The 16890-nt window shown below is 33.4% G+C and overlaps 1 protein-coding gene across 1 annotated transcript in view; it reads right to left on the bottom strand.

Moving 5' to 3' along the window:
* Positions 1-486, bottom strand: part of LOC140442056 (uncharacterized) — a 304302-nt gene extending 303816 nt beyond the window's left edge. Inside the window, exon 1 of the mRNA XM_072533113.1 lies at positions 362-486. The gene's annotated coding sequence lies outside the window, so the exon portion shown is untranslated. The remainder of the gene's footprint in view (positions 1-361) is intronic.
* Between the last annotated feature and the right edge of the window lie 16404 nt (positions 487-16890).

The raw sequence follows: 16890 nt of genomic DNA, 5'->3' as shown, positions 1-16890 counted from the left end.
ATGATAAAAAGATTTTCCTTGTTGCCATTCTTCAATATATTGATAAATATTTTATTATCTATAATCTACATCTACATACAATGATTAAAATTGTGGACTGAAGCTGCTATTTTGTATATATTAATCGTTTATCGTCCCAGACCAGCTGCAACCTGTTGACCAATTTTCACGCTTTTATTATACATAATTCCTATCTAAGAATCGATAATTGTAATCTAAAAGCTTGTTCCATTACCAAGTTAACATTATTATTTTATATTGATAATCTGCTAATAAAGTATGTTGTTGATTAATGACATACAAAGCGAATATTAAATAATATGATGAATAAAACTCATAAAATTAGTTTGTAAAAACTCACCCAAAGTAATTTTTATTCCTCGTACGACTCAGTTTCTGTGAAAATCCACCAATTTCCGCAATAAAATTACACGACAAAAAATCGGAACAACTTTCTATACATCCACTTCGAACAAGATCTTATCCACCACTGACTCGGCTGAACAGGCTGAACTGAACACTGAAACAATCCACGGAACAGAGACAAGCGCGACTACATCGGAGGGAAATCGTTGGCGAAGTCCGTAGAATTTCGGCTTCAGCAACAATGGAAACCCGGGAAAATTCGTATCTTCGGCGACGCAGATTTTCAGGTGCAAATTTGAATATTTGCCCGAAGTTCGATTTGCCCGAGGCGATCACTCAATTCGTTTTGCTTGAATAATCCAATTATTCACGGAATGTGGAAATCTCGTTACGTTATTAGATTTTGAGATGTGATTTTTTGCTTTTTGCTCTAAACAATCGGCCACCCATGCCGAGAACAGACTCTATAAAGCAGATGTTTACTGGACACAATAATGGGCTCGATGTCATGAGAATAATTTATAATGGATCAGTGAAGCTGAATTTATCCGCGGAATCAAAATAATTTTCTTCGTAAACACTTCGTATCTATTATCATTGACCGTTAAGTTTTTCTTTTTTTTTTATCTAAAAAAAAGATACTCTTAATACTACAATTTCATCACAAAAATCAATGTGCAGCTCTTTTCTAATTTAAATTATTAAAACATAGTTTGAACTATCTTATATACTAAAACGCTAAGCCCTTTTCTTGTCCACCACTTTACTCAAAAACCATATTAGATAATTAAAATATTTTTTCGGAATATTATTAGCAGTACGTATGAGATTGTCAAGATATACTTTTGGTACAAAAATTCACTTCCGGTTTTGAGATGACCGGAAATTAAAATTTACTTTAAGTTTTAGACCCCACAATGTATATATGGATCGAAAGGTCTCGTCGAGACGAATCTAAATATGTACTTGCGGTTGCGATCCGACACCGGAAGTGACCCGAAACGCGCATAAAACGTCAAGATAGAGCAAATCTGACACCGGATTCGTGATCAGCATGCAAAATTATCTGCTAAATATGTAACAAAAAACATTGTTTTCGACGAAATATTTTGTTATATTTAATACACTTTTTTCTTGCTTATATTGTTTGTATTGATCTCTCGCAAACTTTATCTCGCAAAATAAAAATTTCATTTAAAAAACTCGATGTCGAGTTGGTCCGTTAGTACGTATACTAAAACCCTTTATAAGTGGTAGTGGTAGCAATAGCTACCATACAAGTTTAAAGTTTATTTTGGAATGACAGTTCCGATAAACTGAGAGTTACGATCTTCACTTGATCTCTTAAATATCTCTGGTAAGAATGCACACCACGTCAACAAGGACCAGAGGCTATTTAGTATAGCTATCAGTGCGTATTTCTGTCTACCGTATTTCACCGAAAACAGGTGGTTCGTGCATTTCAGTCCAATTTTTATCTGTTAGAAATTAAAATGAATATAAAATAATTTGGTACAGTACATTTAACCAACTTACACCTCTAAACGATTAATAAAACTCGCAGAAAACCTTTCGTTGTAGTATAAGGCACGGTAAACTGCACTGGTGTTCTCCATAATCTTTTTAATTACTTACTTTGTTTAGAATATTTTTGCCTCTACTTTTTTCACATAAAAGTAACCTATTATATTCTTTTTTGAATTTAAATCCTAAATCTCTCAACACTTTCCAAATGCTAGTCCTCTTAATTTCAGAAACTTGCCTTTCTCTTCTTTTGGTCCGTAAAATATCTAAACTGACATGTTGATTATTTTTACTTTTTCGATACAAAATATTGCAAATTTCAAATATTTCTCCATCTCTCCATCAGGTAAGTCAATGCTCCTAGAACATTTTAACATTTTTAATAATATTATCCACACAGTTGGTGGTTTAACACTATCAATAAGAAAATGAACACGTCTTCTTCTTCTTCTTCTTCTTCTTCTTCTTCTTCTAATGGCGCTACAACCCTTTGTGAGTCTTGGCCTGCTTAACAATGTTCTTCCATTCTGCCCTGTCGGATACTTTCCTTCGCCACTGCCTGATGTTCATGGTTTTAAGATCCCTCTCCACGTCGTCTATCCATCTTTGAACACGTACGAAACCAATAAGTCGGTTTGACACTTAAAATTGGAATACATAATACCCCTGGAACCATTTAGTCTCTAACCAACGACAAACTCAAGATTATGATGACGAAACGGATGCACTCACCGTCCACGACGTATCCCACTGTGCTTACCTTGAGCTTATCTTAAAACTGAACAGACCATAGACATTTTGATGCTGTGGACTTAACTATCGAGTCTTCTTCTTCTTCTGGTGCCGTCTCCACTAATGAAGGTTGGCTATAACCATTGCAAATTCATCTCTATCTACTGCTTGTCTTAAGAGCGTCTGTGTGTTTAATCCGGTCCAGTCGCGAATGTTTTTCAGTCAGGATATTTTCAGCCTTTTTTGATTTTACCCTTCATAATCAGCTGCAACAACTCGTACTTATCATTTCTAAGTATGTGCCCTAAATATGCTGTCTTTCGCCTTTTAATGGTGGTCAAAAGTTCTCTGTCTCTTAGAGAACTTAGACATTAATAGTCCAGGATTTGCAGATTGAGTCTTTGGTTACTCAGAAATTTCCTCATCTGCAAAAAAGCTGCTCTTGGTTGCTCTATTCTTGAGCGAATTTCTGATTTCGGATTCAGATCTTCCGTAATCTAGACTCCTAAGTATTTCATTTTGTCCACTTGCTCAATATCTTCATTTTTTATCTGAATTCTTGTAATGACTTTGCCCATCTAACTGATAACCATGGTTTTTGTTTTCTTTATGTTTATTGTTAAACCAAACTGTTCCTTAGTATCACAAATTGTGTTTAGTAACGTCTGCAGGTCAGTCTCACTTTCAGTGATAATGACTGTATCGTCAGCCTAACGCATGTTTTTATATTTTCACCATTTATCTTAATCCCTTCTGTACAGTTTTCAAGTTCTTGCGTAAATAACTCTTCGGAATATATATTAAATAGTAATGGTGAAAGAACATAGCCCTGTTTTACTTCTGTACTTATCTGTTGTGCATCCGTGCTTTTTTATCTAATATTACCACAGCCTATTGGTTCCAATAGAGATTTCTTACTATGTTAATGTCATTTTTGTCGAGTCCTTTTCTCTTTAGACATTCCATGAGAATGTTATGTTTAACTTTGTCGAAAGCTTCCTCATAGTCTATAAACGCAACGAAAAGATCTTTTTGTTGGTCTCGACATTTTTGGGCAAGAGTTGTGAAACTATACAGAGCTTTCACTGTTCCGAAGCCGTTACGAAAGCCAAACTGTCTATTACTCATATTCGCTTTGCACTTTCTGAATATTCTTGCATATATACTCTTTAAAAATGTTTTTAATAAGTGTGACATTAAGCTGATTAACTTATAGTCATTACAGTGTTTTGGGTTCTTGGTTTTTGGTAGCGAAACAAATGTCAAAAGCAACCATTCTGTAGATAACTCACCAGATTTGTATATGTTGTTAAAGAGTATAGTTATTGCACTTAAATTGTCTTCGTCTATAAGTTTAAACAACTCGATATGAACTTCATCTGGCCCGGGGGTCTGCCAGATTTTGAGTTGTTTATAGCATGTTGGACTTCAGATTTTAATATTATTGGAGGTTCCTCGTTATCAATTTGTGTTGGTTCCGTTCTTGTATCCATGAAAAGATCTTCAATATATTTAGTCCATACTTGTTTTATTTCAATTGGGTTATTAATAGGTTTATTGTTTTTGTCAATTAATCGGTTAGGTGTATTCGTTCGTGATTTTCCAGATAATTATTTCATTTTTTTATGTAAATTATAATGATCATGCTTTTTCTGCAATTCTTCCACTTCGATGCATGTTTCCATCATCCAATTTTCCTTAGCCTTTTCTCTGTACTTATTTGGGTTATTGTTTTTATATTTTTTTCTTTGTTCCATGATTTCCAGTATTTCTTGAGTAATTGTTTTTCATTTCTGATGTCAATTTCTTTATTTCTTGATTGATACGAGTTGAAGTCTCACCACGGATTTTATTTATCTTGAGTAATTGAGTATTCACCTTAGAACTTTTATTATCTTTTTCACCCTCAGCTTCATTTTTGAGACAAGCAGGTTATGGTCTGAGGGAACATCTGCTCCAGGAAAAGCCTTAACGCTTACAATGAAATTTGTAAATCTTAGATTGGCTAGAATAAAGTCGATCTGATTTCTAATGCAATTTTGTTGATTATCCTGTGGTGACCTCCAGGTATACAGTCTACGGGGTGGTAATCGAAACCATGTGTTCATAATCGCCAGATTTTCTTCTTGACAAAATTGAGCTAATCTGTCGCCTCTAGCATTCCTTATTCCAAGGAACTATCCTAAACCAGGAACTATCAACTATCGAGTAGTCAGGAATAATCGGGAGGTAGTCCTTCTCGAGTATCATGGTCAAATATTGATGTTTACGGTGTACGGTGTACGGTGACAAATTGTTTTACATTATTCAGACATCTTTGATTAAATTCAACATATCTTAAAATATATTCCAGTAATGTTAAAACAAGAAGATAGGATACAAAAAACTAACTCTGGATGGCATAAAATGGAAATGGCCCGGAAATTGTATTTTCAAACGAGAAAATTCTAGAAATATTGACCCAAAAACCGGCATATTATTATAGAAGTGAAAAAATAAATAGATGACCCATTATGACGACGGACTCTAGCGATGTACAGGAAAATGGGTTTGAACATAAATAACAAAACAAAGAATAAGAATACGTACATGGAATGTATAAGGAGTATACGAAGAGGGAGGGTTAATTAACCTGATAGAACAACTTAAAAAATATAAAATACACATCATAGCATTACAAAAAACACATTTAACTGGAAATAACATTAAAAAGAATTAGTCCATGCACGTTTTATACAAGCGGGGGAGATAATAGGAATTTTTGGAGTGGGTTTTCTGGTACATGAAGACGTGGAGCAGGTAAAACCATTTGTAACAAAATCTGACATAATGCGTGAAATTAGAATTAAAAGAAAAGAGAACATGATATCGTTGATAAATATACACGCTTCAACAAAAGACAAAAGAGGTGAAACGTGAATTTTATGAAGAATTATAGTCATTGTCAGAATATGTCCAGACAAGATATTAAACTTATTATAAACGACGCCAACACAAAGGTTGGAAGAGAAGATAAACATATCAGGGGGCGATAGTAAACATATGAATACAAATAATAATGGCCATAGATTGATTACATTCGCAATTGAAAACAGGATAAAAATAATGAGAACGCATTTCAGGAGAAATAATATATAGAAAAGAACGTGGAAAATTTCGGGATGAAATGAAACTAATTAAATAGACCACATATTAATACAATAAAAGTTCGCCAATTTAATAACAAATGTGAAAACTTGCAGAGGGGCTTACGTAGACTCTGTTCATTTTTTGGTTAGAGTTAATATTGCAAATGAAATAATTAAAAAGCATAAATGGAAAAAGAAAGTGCAACCTAAATTGTATTTAATTTTGAAAAACTGCCAAACTTTGAGGTAATGCAGGATTATCAAAAGGATATACAAGAAACCTACGCCAAACAAAATAGTGTTACTGCGACAACAAAAGTTCTGAAAAATGACAAACACTATTATAAAGGAAGTTGATTCCTTTATAGTGTTTGTCATTTTCGTCGAAGAACATACCAAGAACAAAACAAGAATGTAGAACAAAGTTTAAAAAGATCAGATTTGAGATCGAAACTTTTGTGATCGCAAAAACAGACGACCTAGAAAGGTATTCCGAACAACGAAAAAAAGTAAAGAAAATCTTAAGGGCGCAGAAAAAAAAGTATATGAATGATAAAGTAATGCCTATTAAAGAAAATTACAAGAAAAACGAAATAAAAAATTTCTACAAAGAGGTAAAATACATTAAAACTGAATACCAGGCAAGAACGATGAATGTTAAAGATAAGCAAGGAAACCTGACAGTGAACGAAGACCAAATACAGTAGAACCTCGATTATCCGGGCCAGCCCGGACCGAGCCTTCGCCGGATAATCGAAAACACGGATAATCCAAAGACCTCAATTTATTTTTTTAATAATTTATTTAGACAAATACATGTGTCAAACGAAGAGCAGAAACGTGATACATACAACATACATGTAACAAAAAATAAAAGTACATACATATTATTATTTCTACATAATGTATATGCTATGAATAAACATTACATATTTAAAAAAAAATCATTTAAAAAAATCACTAATTTTGGTTTGTTTTTGAGCTTCGTAACTTCTACACTTTATAATTTCCTTTATGTTTTTAAGCTGAAGTACATGAATGTCATCAGCTCCAGGCTGTTCTTCAAAATATTGAATAAGTACATTTACTGCATCCCTTGCTTCCCGATGACTTGTCTTAATGACGCAATCATTGTCAGCACAATTCTCATCATCATCACTACTTGTGTCAGAACTTTCTGTAAGATAATCGTCATTCATAATCTGATACCCTGTTTCTTGGCGATCACATTCTATCCATTTCTGTATTTCGTTATTGTTCGTTTCTTCCAAACCTTTGATTTGTGAGGCTATAGATGCTATGTTTTCGACCGATAGCTCACCTTCATTTACGTGATTACCGTCTTCATCTTCCATATCTTCTAAGGTCATTATTTATAAAATGATTTTTTAATATGATCCGTTTTTACTTCACTCCAAGCCCGAGCTACAGTATAAATTGCCTCTTTTAAATTTAGGCGTTTCCAAAATCCCACAATATCACATTCTCCCAACAGTTGAAGCATACGGTCTTTCCTGTAAAGCCTTTTTATGGCCTCGATAACATCTTGGTCCATTGGCTGGGCAATAGATGTTACATTCGGAGGAAAATATGCTACGAATATGTTCCCATCTGCTGACTTTAGTTGCTCTACATCAGGATGCGATGGCGCATTGTCCAGTAACAGTACAGCCTTTGGTGGAAGATTATTTTCTTGTAGATAAGCTCTAACTTGAGGTATAAATTTTTGGAAAAACCACTGTTTAAAAATTACACGATCCATCCAAGCTGCCTTTTCATTATAATAATCAACGGGCAGTGTTTTTATATTTTTAAAAGCCCTCGGATTTTTGGATTTTCCAATGACGGCTAACCTAAGCTTATGGGTTCCTGAGGCATTAGCACAGCATAAAACTGTTATAGGGTCTTTGCCTGATTTAAAACCTAAAAAAAAATTATTTTGAAAAATACTTTATACATACGTAAAAAGAATTAAAGCTAACCTGGTGCACTAGTTTCTGAGCCTGCAACAAGGGTTCTTCTCGGCATTGCTTTCCAATAAAGCCCAGTTTCGTCTGCATTATACACTTGCTTAGGTTTTAGGCTGTGCTCCGTTATAATATTTTCAAAATCGTAGCAAAATTCTACCATAGCTACATCATCAGTACTTAATTTCTCCCCTTAAACAGCTAATTCTCGTATTCCATGACGTTTTTTAAATCTGTAAAGCCAACCAAAAGATGCCGAGAAGGTGCCTTTAATTTTCAACTGCTCGTGAAACTTTTCAGCTTGCTAGCACACATAGGTCCTGATATTGGAACCCCCATTGATCTTTTCTGCAAGAACCACTTGGTCATAGCATCATCAAGTTTTCGAAACGTAGACCGTTTTAGAGATTCCCTGTCAGAAATTGCTTTTGCACTGTCCGCTTTAGCTACAAAGCTCTGTAATTCAGATTTTTTCTTCACAATGTCACGAACTGTTTGTTTCCCAATATTATATGTTTTAGCCAACATAGCAACACTTATTTTATTTTCAAATTGTTTCAAAATTTCCATTTTTTGCTCAATAGTTAAAACATTGCGTTTACGCTTTTAATTAGCACCCGTACGCTGCATTTTGTGCGCCTGTTTACGTTCAACTAACGAACCGGTCAGCAGTTGACGAAAATACGAGAAAACTTGGGGATTCCCCGAAATGAATGTTTACACGGTGCTGCATTATTCAGCGATGAATGTTTACACGGTGCATTATTCAGCGTTCATGGGCGCCACCAACCTCTGGCCGTTAGCAACGGATAATCCGCGCACGGATGATCAATTTAATATGCGGCACGGAGAATCCACCGCCCGGATAAAGCGCGCACGGATAATCGGGGTTCTACTGTATATGAAAGATGGAAAGAATATTTCGAAGAGCTTCTAAATGACGAAGTGGCTACTGAAGAAAATTATGTTCCTAAACCCCAAACAGTAGTAGAAGAAATACCAAAGAAATAATAAGAGATATAAAAAATAAAAAAAGGCCCTAAGCCCTGAAAAAAGCTCTAAGTTGAACTGTCTGTAGGTTTTCCTTTACAAAATGGCACCCAACTTGGGCAAACATTTTCTAAAGCAAAATATCTCCTATATAAGAGTCTCTTATATAAGAGAATGTTAGTTATGAAAAATAATAATTTTTAATTTAAAAAGATAATTTAAAAACAGTTCAAATGTTACGAAATCTAAGATGAATAAACGAGTGAAGGGTACCATGAAAGCTTTGGGAATTGACACCAAAGTGTTAGCTTCAATGAAACGGACATTTTCTATATGGAAACAAACGAGGAAACCTATTTACTTTTTACCACTTTTATTTAAATATAATAATTATATAATAATTATATTTAAATAAACTTGTATTGTTTCCTGTGGTTTAATTTGATTTCTTCTTCTTCTTCTGGTTCCTATCCGTTTCGGATGTTGGAAATCATATTGGCAATCATGACCTTGCTCGCTGCGGCTCGAAACAGCTCCGTTGAGGTTTTCTTAAACCATATTCTTAAATTCCGCAGCCATGATATTCTCCTTCTACCGGGTCCTTGCTTACCTTTGACTTTACCTTGCAATATAGACTGCAGCAGGGAGTAACGGTGTTGATTTCTCATAACGTGTCCCAGATATTGCAATTTTATGCGTTTGATCGTAAACACAATCTCTGGTTCCTTCTTCATTTTTAATGAATTTCTTAATTTGATTTAATGGATTTTTTATCAAATTTTATTATTTTGTAAATTTCATTAAGCGTATTACAATAAACCAATAGTAATTTAGTATTAATTAAAAGAGCCAGAAAAGATTCTTTTTAATTTATAATCAACTTTATAGCAACAAGTCCCTGGCTTCCTTACAAATTTTTCTTTTACTTTCAGCTTTTCTTACGTAAAAAGAAAACTAATTAAAAATGTACATGCTTGTAAAGAGTTTTGAATTACTGCTAAACAAGGGATACGCCGTGGTATAAATAGACTCCAGATGAATTAGGGGTGCTTTGGAAAACACTTTTTTGATGGATTATATCAGAGAACAAAACTTTTGATAAGGTTCAAAGGGCGTCACAGTGTTACATCAATTTTGTAATTCTATTAAATTTTTACTTTGTTAGGGCTTGAAATTACAGGAATATTCAACAAATTAATTGAGTATTTCTCTATGTATATTTAAACACCTGCCAATAAATAATAGACCTCCCTTGAATTCAATTCGATTCGAATATATTTTGGAAATTAACTTAATTTCTAATGTGAATTCTTTAATACTTACGTTTTAACTTACGCATATTTAGAGTAACATTTTTACAAAAAAAATCAACCTATTTTCAGCAAAACGTAGGATGCTGAATTATATTAAAGAAATATACACTCAGATGAAAAAAAAAAATGCAACGGTGAAAATTTTGGTCAAATTCAAAGTAGGTAGGTATTTCAGTTTTTTTTATTTTTAATGATTTTTTTAGCACACTGTTAAAAATTTATAAATTTTAATTTAGTATAGTGAGTTTTTTTAATAAAATTTTGTATTTGGCTTATATTATACGAGGTTAATGGAAAGGTGGTTTTTTATCCTAACTTTGAAACATCCTGTGGAATAATTCCGTTAGCGGATTTTCATAAAACCTTGTTTTTCGATTGCAACCATGTCTTATAAGTATTATATTTTTTGTTCTATGCGAAAATATGAATTGGTTCATTTTTAGGAGCAAAATGACTGCCACCCACAATTTACGACTTTTCTCATTATTACTATTATCTTTTGTATTCATTTGTAATACGACGATGGGGGCTTTGGTGACTGATATCGAAGGAATGTCATACTGACATCCGAGAAGCAATGTATAAATAATGATTTATACAGTGCTTCTGGGATAAAAAAATATAAATAATGATTAAAAGCAACGACATGATCTTGGTTTTAATGAACAATGATAACAATAACAAAACAAACAAAAAACAACTTAAATGTAACTTAACCTAAACTTACTCTAAATATTGCGTGACACACATTGCAGAGTGGGGTCGCGCATTATCTTGCATTAATAGAAAATCATCGCCGATATATTGAGAAAAGGGTACTACGTGATTCGCTAAAATTTCCTCAATATACCGGTGTGCAGTCAACGAAGCCTCAATAAATACCAATTCAGTGTGCGCCTCTCGGAATACTCCTGCTCATACCATCACCGAACCCCCTCCACCTAAATTGAAAATTAAAATCGACCGGACAGTTAAATTTTTCCACAAATAGTGTATTTGTCTGTTAGTGAGAATATTCCAGACTTGCTGCTCGCTGTTTATACATAAATATATATTGCTGAATTAATTATACTAAAAATAACACGCGAAATAAATCAAATTGGAAATAAAACTAAATTTATTTGAAGACATGATCTCTCAATAAATACTATTGAGATGGAGATTGAAACAAATAAAAACTGATAATCTGAAAGATTACCTTCCATTAGAACATCGAAAGTAAAATTAGGGATTTTCCCATAATCCCTTATAAGCTCTTTTCACTTACCTTAGCTCTTTTAAGTCTTCGATTTTCCCTACATCTTTTAACGGACCTTTGCAATCTTAAGGACAGTCCCTCTGGGAGATAAGCTTGGATTTTTTTCAATTTACAGGCTTAACTAAAATAAATTGCGTGTTTTCGAAGAATGTGATAATGTGGAGAGCTTAATTAAAAGTTGATATATATATATATATATATATATATATATATATATATATATATATATATATATATATATATGGAATATAGATACAGATAAACAAATCTAATACAGAACAATATAAAAACAATTTAAAACTCGTGATCTTTTGAGACAAACCAAAAAAAACACTGCAGAATTTAAGGAACTTAATCGAGTAATAAGAAAACAGATAAGAGAAGCTATTAAAAAACATCAAGAAGACCGTATAGAACAAGTCATAGACAAAAACCAAAGTCTCAAATGCACCAAACCGAAACTAGAAAAGAAAAACATAATAACCATTAAAAATAAACAAGGACAACTAGAAAAAAGTAAATCTGATATAGAAAGCTCAATTGAAAAGTTCTACGCCGATCTTTATCGTTTCAGAAAAGATCCACCTAATTTTTCAAAGCAGAACTTGAAAAGGCAGATCACAAATGTCAAGTCAGAAGTGATGCCCGAAATAAGCCACGAAGAAATAGAAAAAGCAGTAAAAGAAATAAAAAGGAATAAATCTCCTGGAAGCAATGGAATCCTAGCAGAAATGCTGAAGGAAGGCGGAGAAGAAGCCATCACATATCTAAAAATACTATTTAATAAATTTCTATTCGAAGGCAATATAACCGAACAATGGAATACTGCTAAAAGAATACTAATACACAAAAAGGGAGACACCACAGATCTGAAAAATTATCAACCAAATTCACTTCTTTCACAACTTTACAAAACATTTACAAACAAATTAAATTTGACGGATTTAGAAAAGGGTACAGCACCTGTGACCGTCTACACACTTTGAAAATCCTAATAGAAAAGACTAACGAATACAATCTCCCATTATGTCTGGCTTTTATAGTTTATGAAAAAACTTTTGATAGCGTAGAACTGTGCAATAGAAGAAGCATTAGTCAACAACCGGATACCGGATCCAGGTACAGAATATTAATACATAATATTTACGAACAAGCTGAAATGATAGTGACGTTAAGTAATAGAATCGAAGATAGAATCAAAGATAGAAGACATAGACGAATATACATAACTGGGTCAAAATGTCAAGGTAAGCAAAGAAAATCAGACTACCAAAATAAGCAGACGTGTAAAAGTGGGATGGGCAGCATTCGGAAGACTCTCATACATACTTAAAAACAAAAATGTACCTCAAAGACTGCGAACCAAAGTGTATAATTCCTGTATCCTACCTGTACTTACATATGAAGCTCAAACCTGGACATTCACTAAAATAAACATGGAGAAGATAAGAAAAACTTTTAAAAGAACTAGGTGTTCAGTTAGTAATGGACAATATAAAAGAAAGAGCTCAATCTGCTCAAATATTTGAGGAGATTGAGATATATTGGCACGAGATATAAGAGAGCTTGCTGCTAAACTGGTGTTGGACCAGTACAAGTACCTGCGAAATTGCAAAATAAAAAGGGGCGTTGTGCTTTTTGTAGAGATAGTAAAACTCGATACATGTGTCACTATTGTAAAAAATTTATTTGCTTGGAACATACCGTACCTGTTTGTCACATATGCATTGATAAAATGACTGAATAAGTTATATACAAGGTCTTTTTTAAACATCAGCCATATTGTAGTACGTAATTTCTTTTATATTTTTAGTTTTAGTATTATAATGGAAATTCATTTTCTTTTAATGTATGTAAGTTGTCTTTAGTAGTGGTTCTATGCAACGCAAACCTGTTGTTACAAAATTAAACATAAAAATTCTTAGTTTAATTTCTGGGCTTCTCAGACCCAACCCATTCTTACGTGTATCAAAGTATCACATGTCTACCGAAGGGTTAAGATAGCGTCGTGGGTCTAGAAGATGATAATGATAAGAAAGCAAAACCAACCCCCCTCACTGCCAAATTAATTCGAGAAGGTCTTCAACTTTTGCAGTAAATTAGAAAATCATTTTCTTATTAATGACCTCAATTTTGAACGAGCCTTTAAATTACAACGTGAACTACAGAACTGCATGTCAGGATATTGTGAGCTACATAAGAAATGACTAGCAAAGTTTAGTTATTAAAGAGCTACATAGGACGAGAATGAAGTTTGTGAAAATCCATCGCCTTTACCGCAAATATTTATTGCAGAGACAGTTTCTTCTGACGATGAAGATGAATTTGAGCCACTTCGCAAACTGTTCAAACCATTATCAAATAGCAATAATGATTAAAAATGTAAATGTAGAGTGACGGGGCAAAGTGATCTAAGTGCCAAAAAATCAAAAAATCACTTTTTCCACTCAAAGTGTTCTATGTGCCATCGCCAATAGCCCCACTGTGATTTATGTCCCTATTCTACTGTTATCTAATTTAAAAATTGACTGCATGATCAAGCTAGCGGTATGTCCTTCGGACGTGTCCGGCCAAACTGTTCTAAGTGCCATGCTTCTTTATTAGTATTGTTCCATGTCAGTAGTTGCTTATAAACGTTCGGGAACGTGTCGTTTTAAGGTTAAAATTCCTATTTTGCATGAAATAATGAATGAATAAGCATTTTGTCGTGATGAAACAGTTAAAAACAAAAAACGTAAGAGAAAAATACTAGAGAGTGAGGCACGAGTTAGTGGAAATTCGTACACTACCGATAAATTTAAAAAACTAGTTCCGGCAAGACGTAAACCTAAAAACGAGGTTAGTATTAATTTTTATTTTCGAGTATGTGTGCAATAATGACGTTAGCAACAAAAACCAATATTTGCAATGTAACCTTATATTTTGCTTTTTTTGTTTTCAGGTTGAATGCAAATGTAAGAACAGCTATTGTAAGGAACTGACTGGAATAGAGAAGATGCAACTCCATGAGTCCTACTATTTACTGGATTTAAATGCACAGGGTAGTTATCTTATGGGACTGATTCAGATACTTCCGGTGATACCACGTCGTCATGGTACTTATGATGATGATTCAGAGAGCCGACGCCAATGCACTATGAGTTACACTGTTCCTGATGGTAAGGGAGGTTTACAAAAAGTTTGTAAACAGACATTCATAAAGATTTTTGCTGTTACTCCCCAAAGGATTACAACCATTGTCAAGAAGAAAAAAAGTGGGGATTACATGTACACAGACAAGCGAGGTGGTGCAAAAATGTTTAAATTTACTGTCCATGATCGTCGTTTAGTGAAACAACATATTAATAGCTTCCCTAGAGATGTCAGTCATTACAACCGACTTAAGTCGGACAAAGAGTATTTGAGCTCTGATCTGAATGTGCATAGGATTTTCAGGGCATTTCAAGAAAAAAATCCTTGTACTCATATTTCACACAAGTTTTACCGAAGTGTTTTTTTGAAGGATTTTCCGAACCTATCCTTCCGTCGACCACGAGTGGATACTTGCAAAACATGCGATCAACTGAGCATATCAACCAAAAGTTCTGACCCAGCAACCAAGAAAACAGGGACAACAAAACTTGAGTTACATCACCGCCAAGTAGAAGCTGTTTTCGCATCTATAAAAAGCGACTTTATACGAAGCACCTTGCCAGTAAGTGACACGTGCACCATAACAATGGATTAGCAGAAAGTTTTTTCGTTACCCAAACTAACTCACAGTAGTATGTACTATTCCCGCCAAATATCTGGTTACAACTTTGGTATTCACGTGGCTAATACAGATGATGGATTGATGTGTATTTGGCATGAGGGGCAATCAGGAAGAGGAGGCAACCAAATGGCATCTTGCCTTTTACAAACACTAAACTGTGGACTACTCAATACATACAAAAAAAATCTGTGCGTTTGGAGTGATAACTGTGCAGGTCAGTTGAAAAACAGAATGCTTTTGTTCTTGTACATTTTTCTTGTCTGCCATGAAGTTTTTGAAACGATTGATCATAAGTTTCTTGTATCAGGTCATTCGTTCTCAGCTTCAGATCGGGATTTTGCTTTAATCGAAAAAAGAGCAAGACAATGCAAGCTAATTAATATGCAGGATGTTATGAAGGCGATAGTCACAGCGAGACCTTCACGTCCTTACAAAGTTATGAACATGGGTGACGAGTAAACGTTTTTTGATTTTGATGCAGCCTCTTCCGCGTTTCTGAATACAGCCAAACTTGGAATTTCTACAGCTGTTTGGATTCGAGTTTCAAAGAACAACCCTGGGACCGTCATGTACAAGAAAAGTTACAGTGATTTAGCACCGTGGGAAAGTTGTATAGTCCTAAAACCTGGCATTACTGCCACTACCATCAAAAATGCTACACTGTCTTCTCTTCCAAATTCCTTACCTTTAAAAGAATCTAAAAAGAAAGACATTACTGCAATGTTGCAATTTATCGATGATGACAATAAACAATATTTTTTAAACATTTTGACAGTTTAAGCACTTTATCATTTTCATTTTTTGTAATATGTGTTATATTTGAAGCATGTTTAATATTTAAAATGACTTAATTTAACAGTTTTTATTTTTAAATAAACGATTTACGACAATAAATTTGATTCAAAAACGGTTTTTTGTGTTTTCCCAATAAAATGTTTTTTGGCACTTAGATCACTTTGCCAAGAAGATACAAGTTTTGAACACAAGCTTTTGTATAAATTTCTTTCAGATATTCTAAGTAATTTATCATGCAGCATTTTTTTTTAATTTATGCAAACTTTTTTGTTTTTATCTTGGTTTTATGTAATTTGAGAAGGCTATGGAATGTATCCCTACTTTTTCAAGGCAATCGTCTCTTTTTTCAATGCGTTTTTTTATATGCCTTTTTCTGTGGAACCTATCCACTGCATAAAACGAGACCTTACTTTGTCTTTGTATTTCAGCGCATTTGCTTTCTCATTTTATTGTATTTTGTATTACAAAATATGTCTATTTTTTTGATAGCCTTCGCCATTACTGGAGGTTGACGAAAATTTCTACTGTTTTTCATGATGAATGGGTAGCCATGCCTTGCGGACATGAAGTGTATTCTATAACACGAACGTTTCCGTCTCTCTTTTTGCAATATAAAGCAGTAACCCTATATAATTTAATTTCTAGAATTGTTTTGGTAAATAAAAATAAATACAAAGTTTTTAAACAGAGTGATATTTTTATTATTTATTTTTAACATAACAAAAACAGTGAAATAGAATTGAAAAATTATCAACTAAGCATTTTCGGTAACCCTATATCTTTCAAGATTTTATATTGAAAAGAAAATAGATGTATTCAACTGTTAGCAGCTGAAAAGTAAAGATACAGAGTTACTCGTTTGTTCTTACTTTATAAATCACATATAAAATACCAAATTTGGATCTTAAAATTATTTTCTTAACAGTAGTTAATGTCATTGAAAAAATTACATCTAAATTCTTAAATAGGTACTCTAATGCGACTATGATATATCAGGTAGATTTTATCTATGTTCTGATTATATTACTTACTATTTTGTTAAACATAATATATTAGATATAAA

The sequence above is a fragment of the Diabrotica undecimpunctata genome, chromosome 5 (assembly GCF_040954645.1).
Source record: "Diabrotica undecimpunctata isolate CICGRU chromosome 5, icDiaUnde3, whole genome shotgun sequence".
Taxonomy (NCBI): Eukaryota; Metazoa; Arthropoda; class Insecta; order Coleoptera; family Chrysomelidae; genus Diabrotica; species Diabrotica undecimpunctata.
Note: the sequence above shows the minus strand (reverse complement) of the source record. Positions and strands in the feature narration are given on the sequence as shown.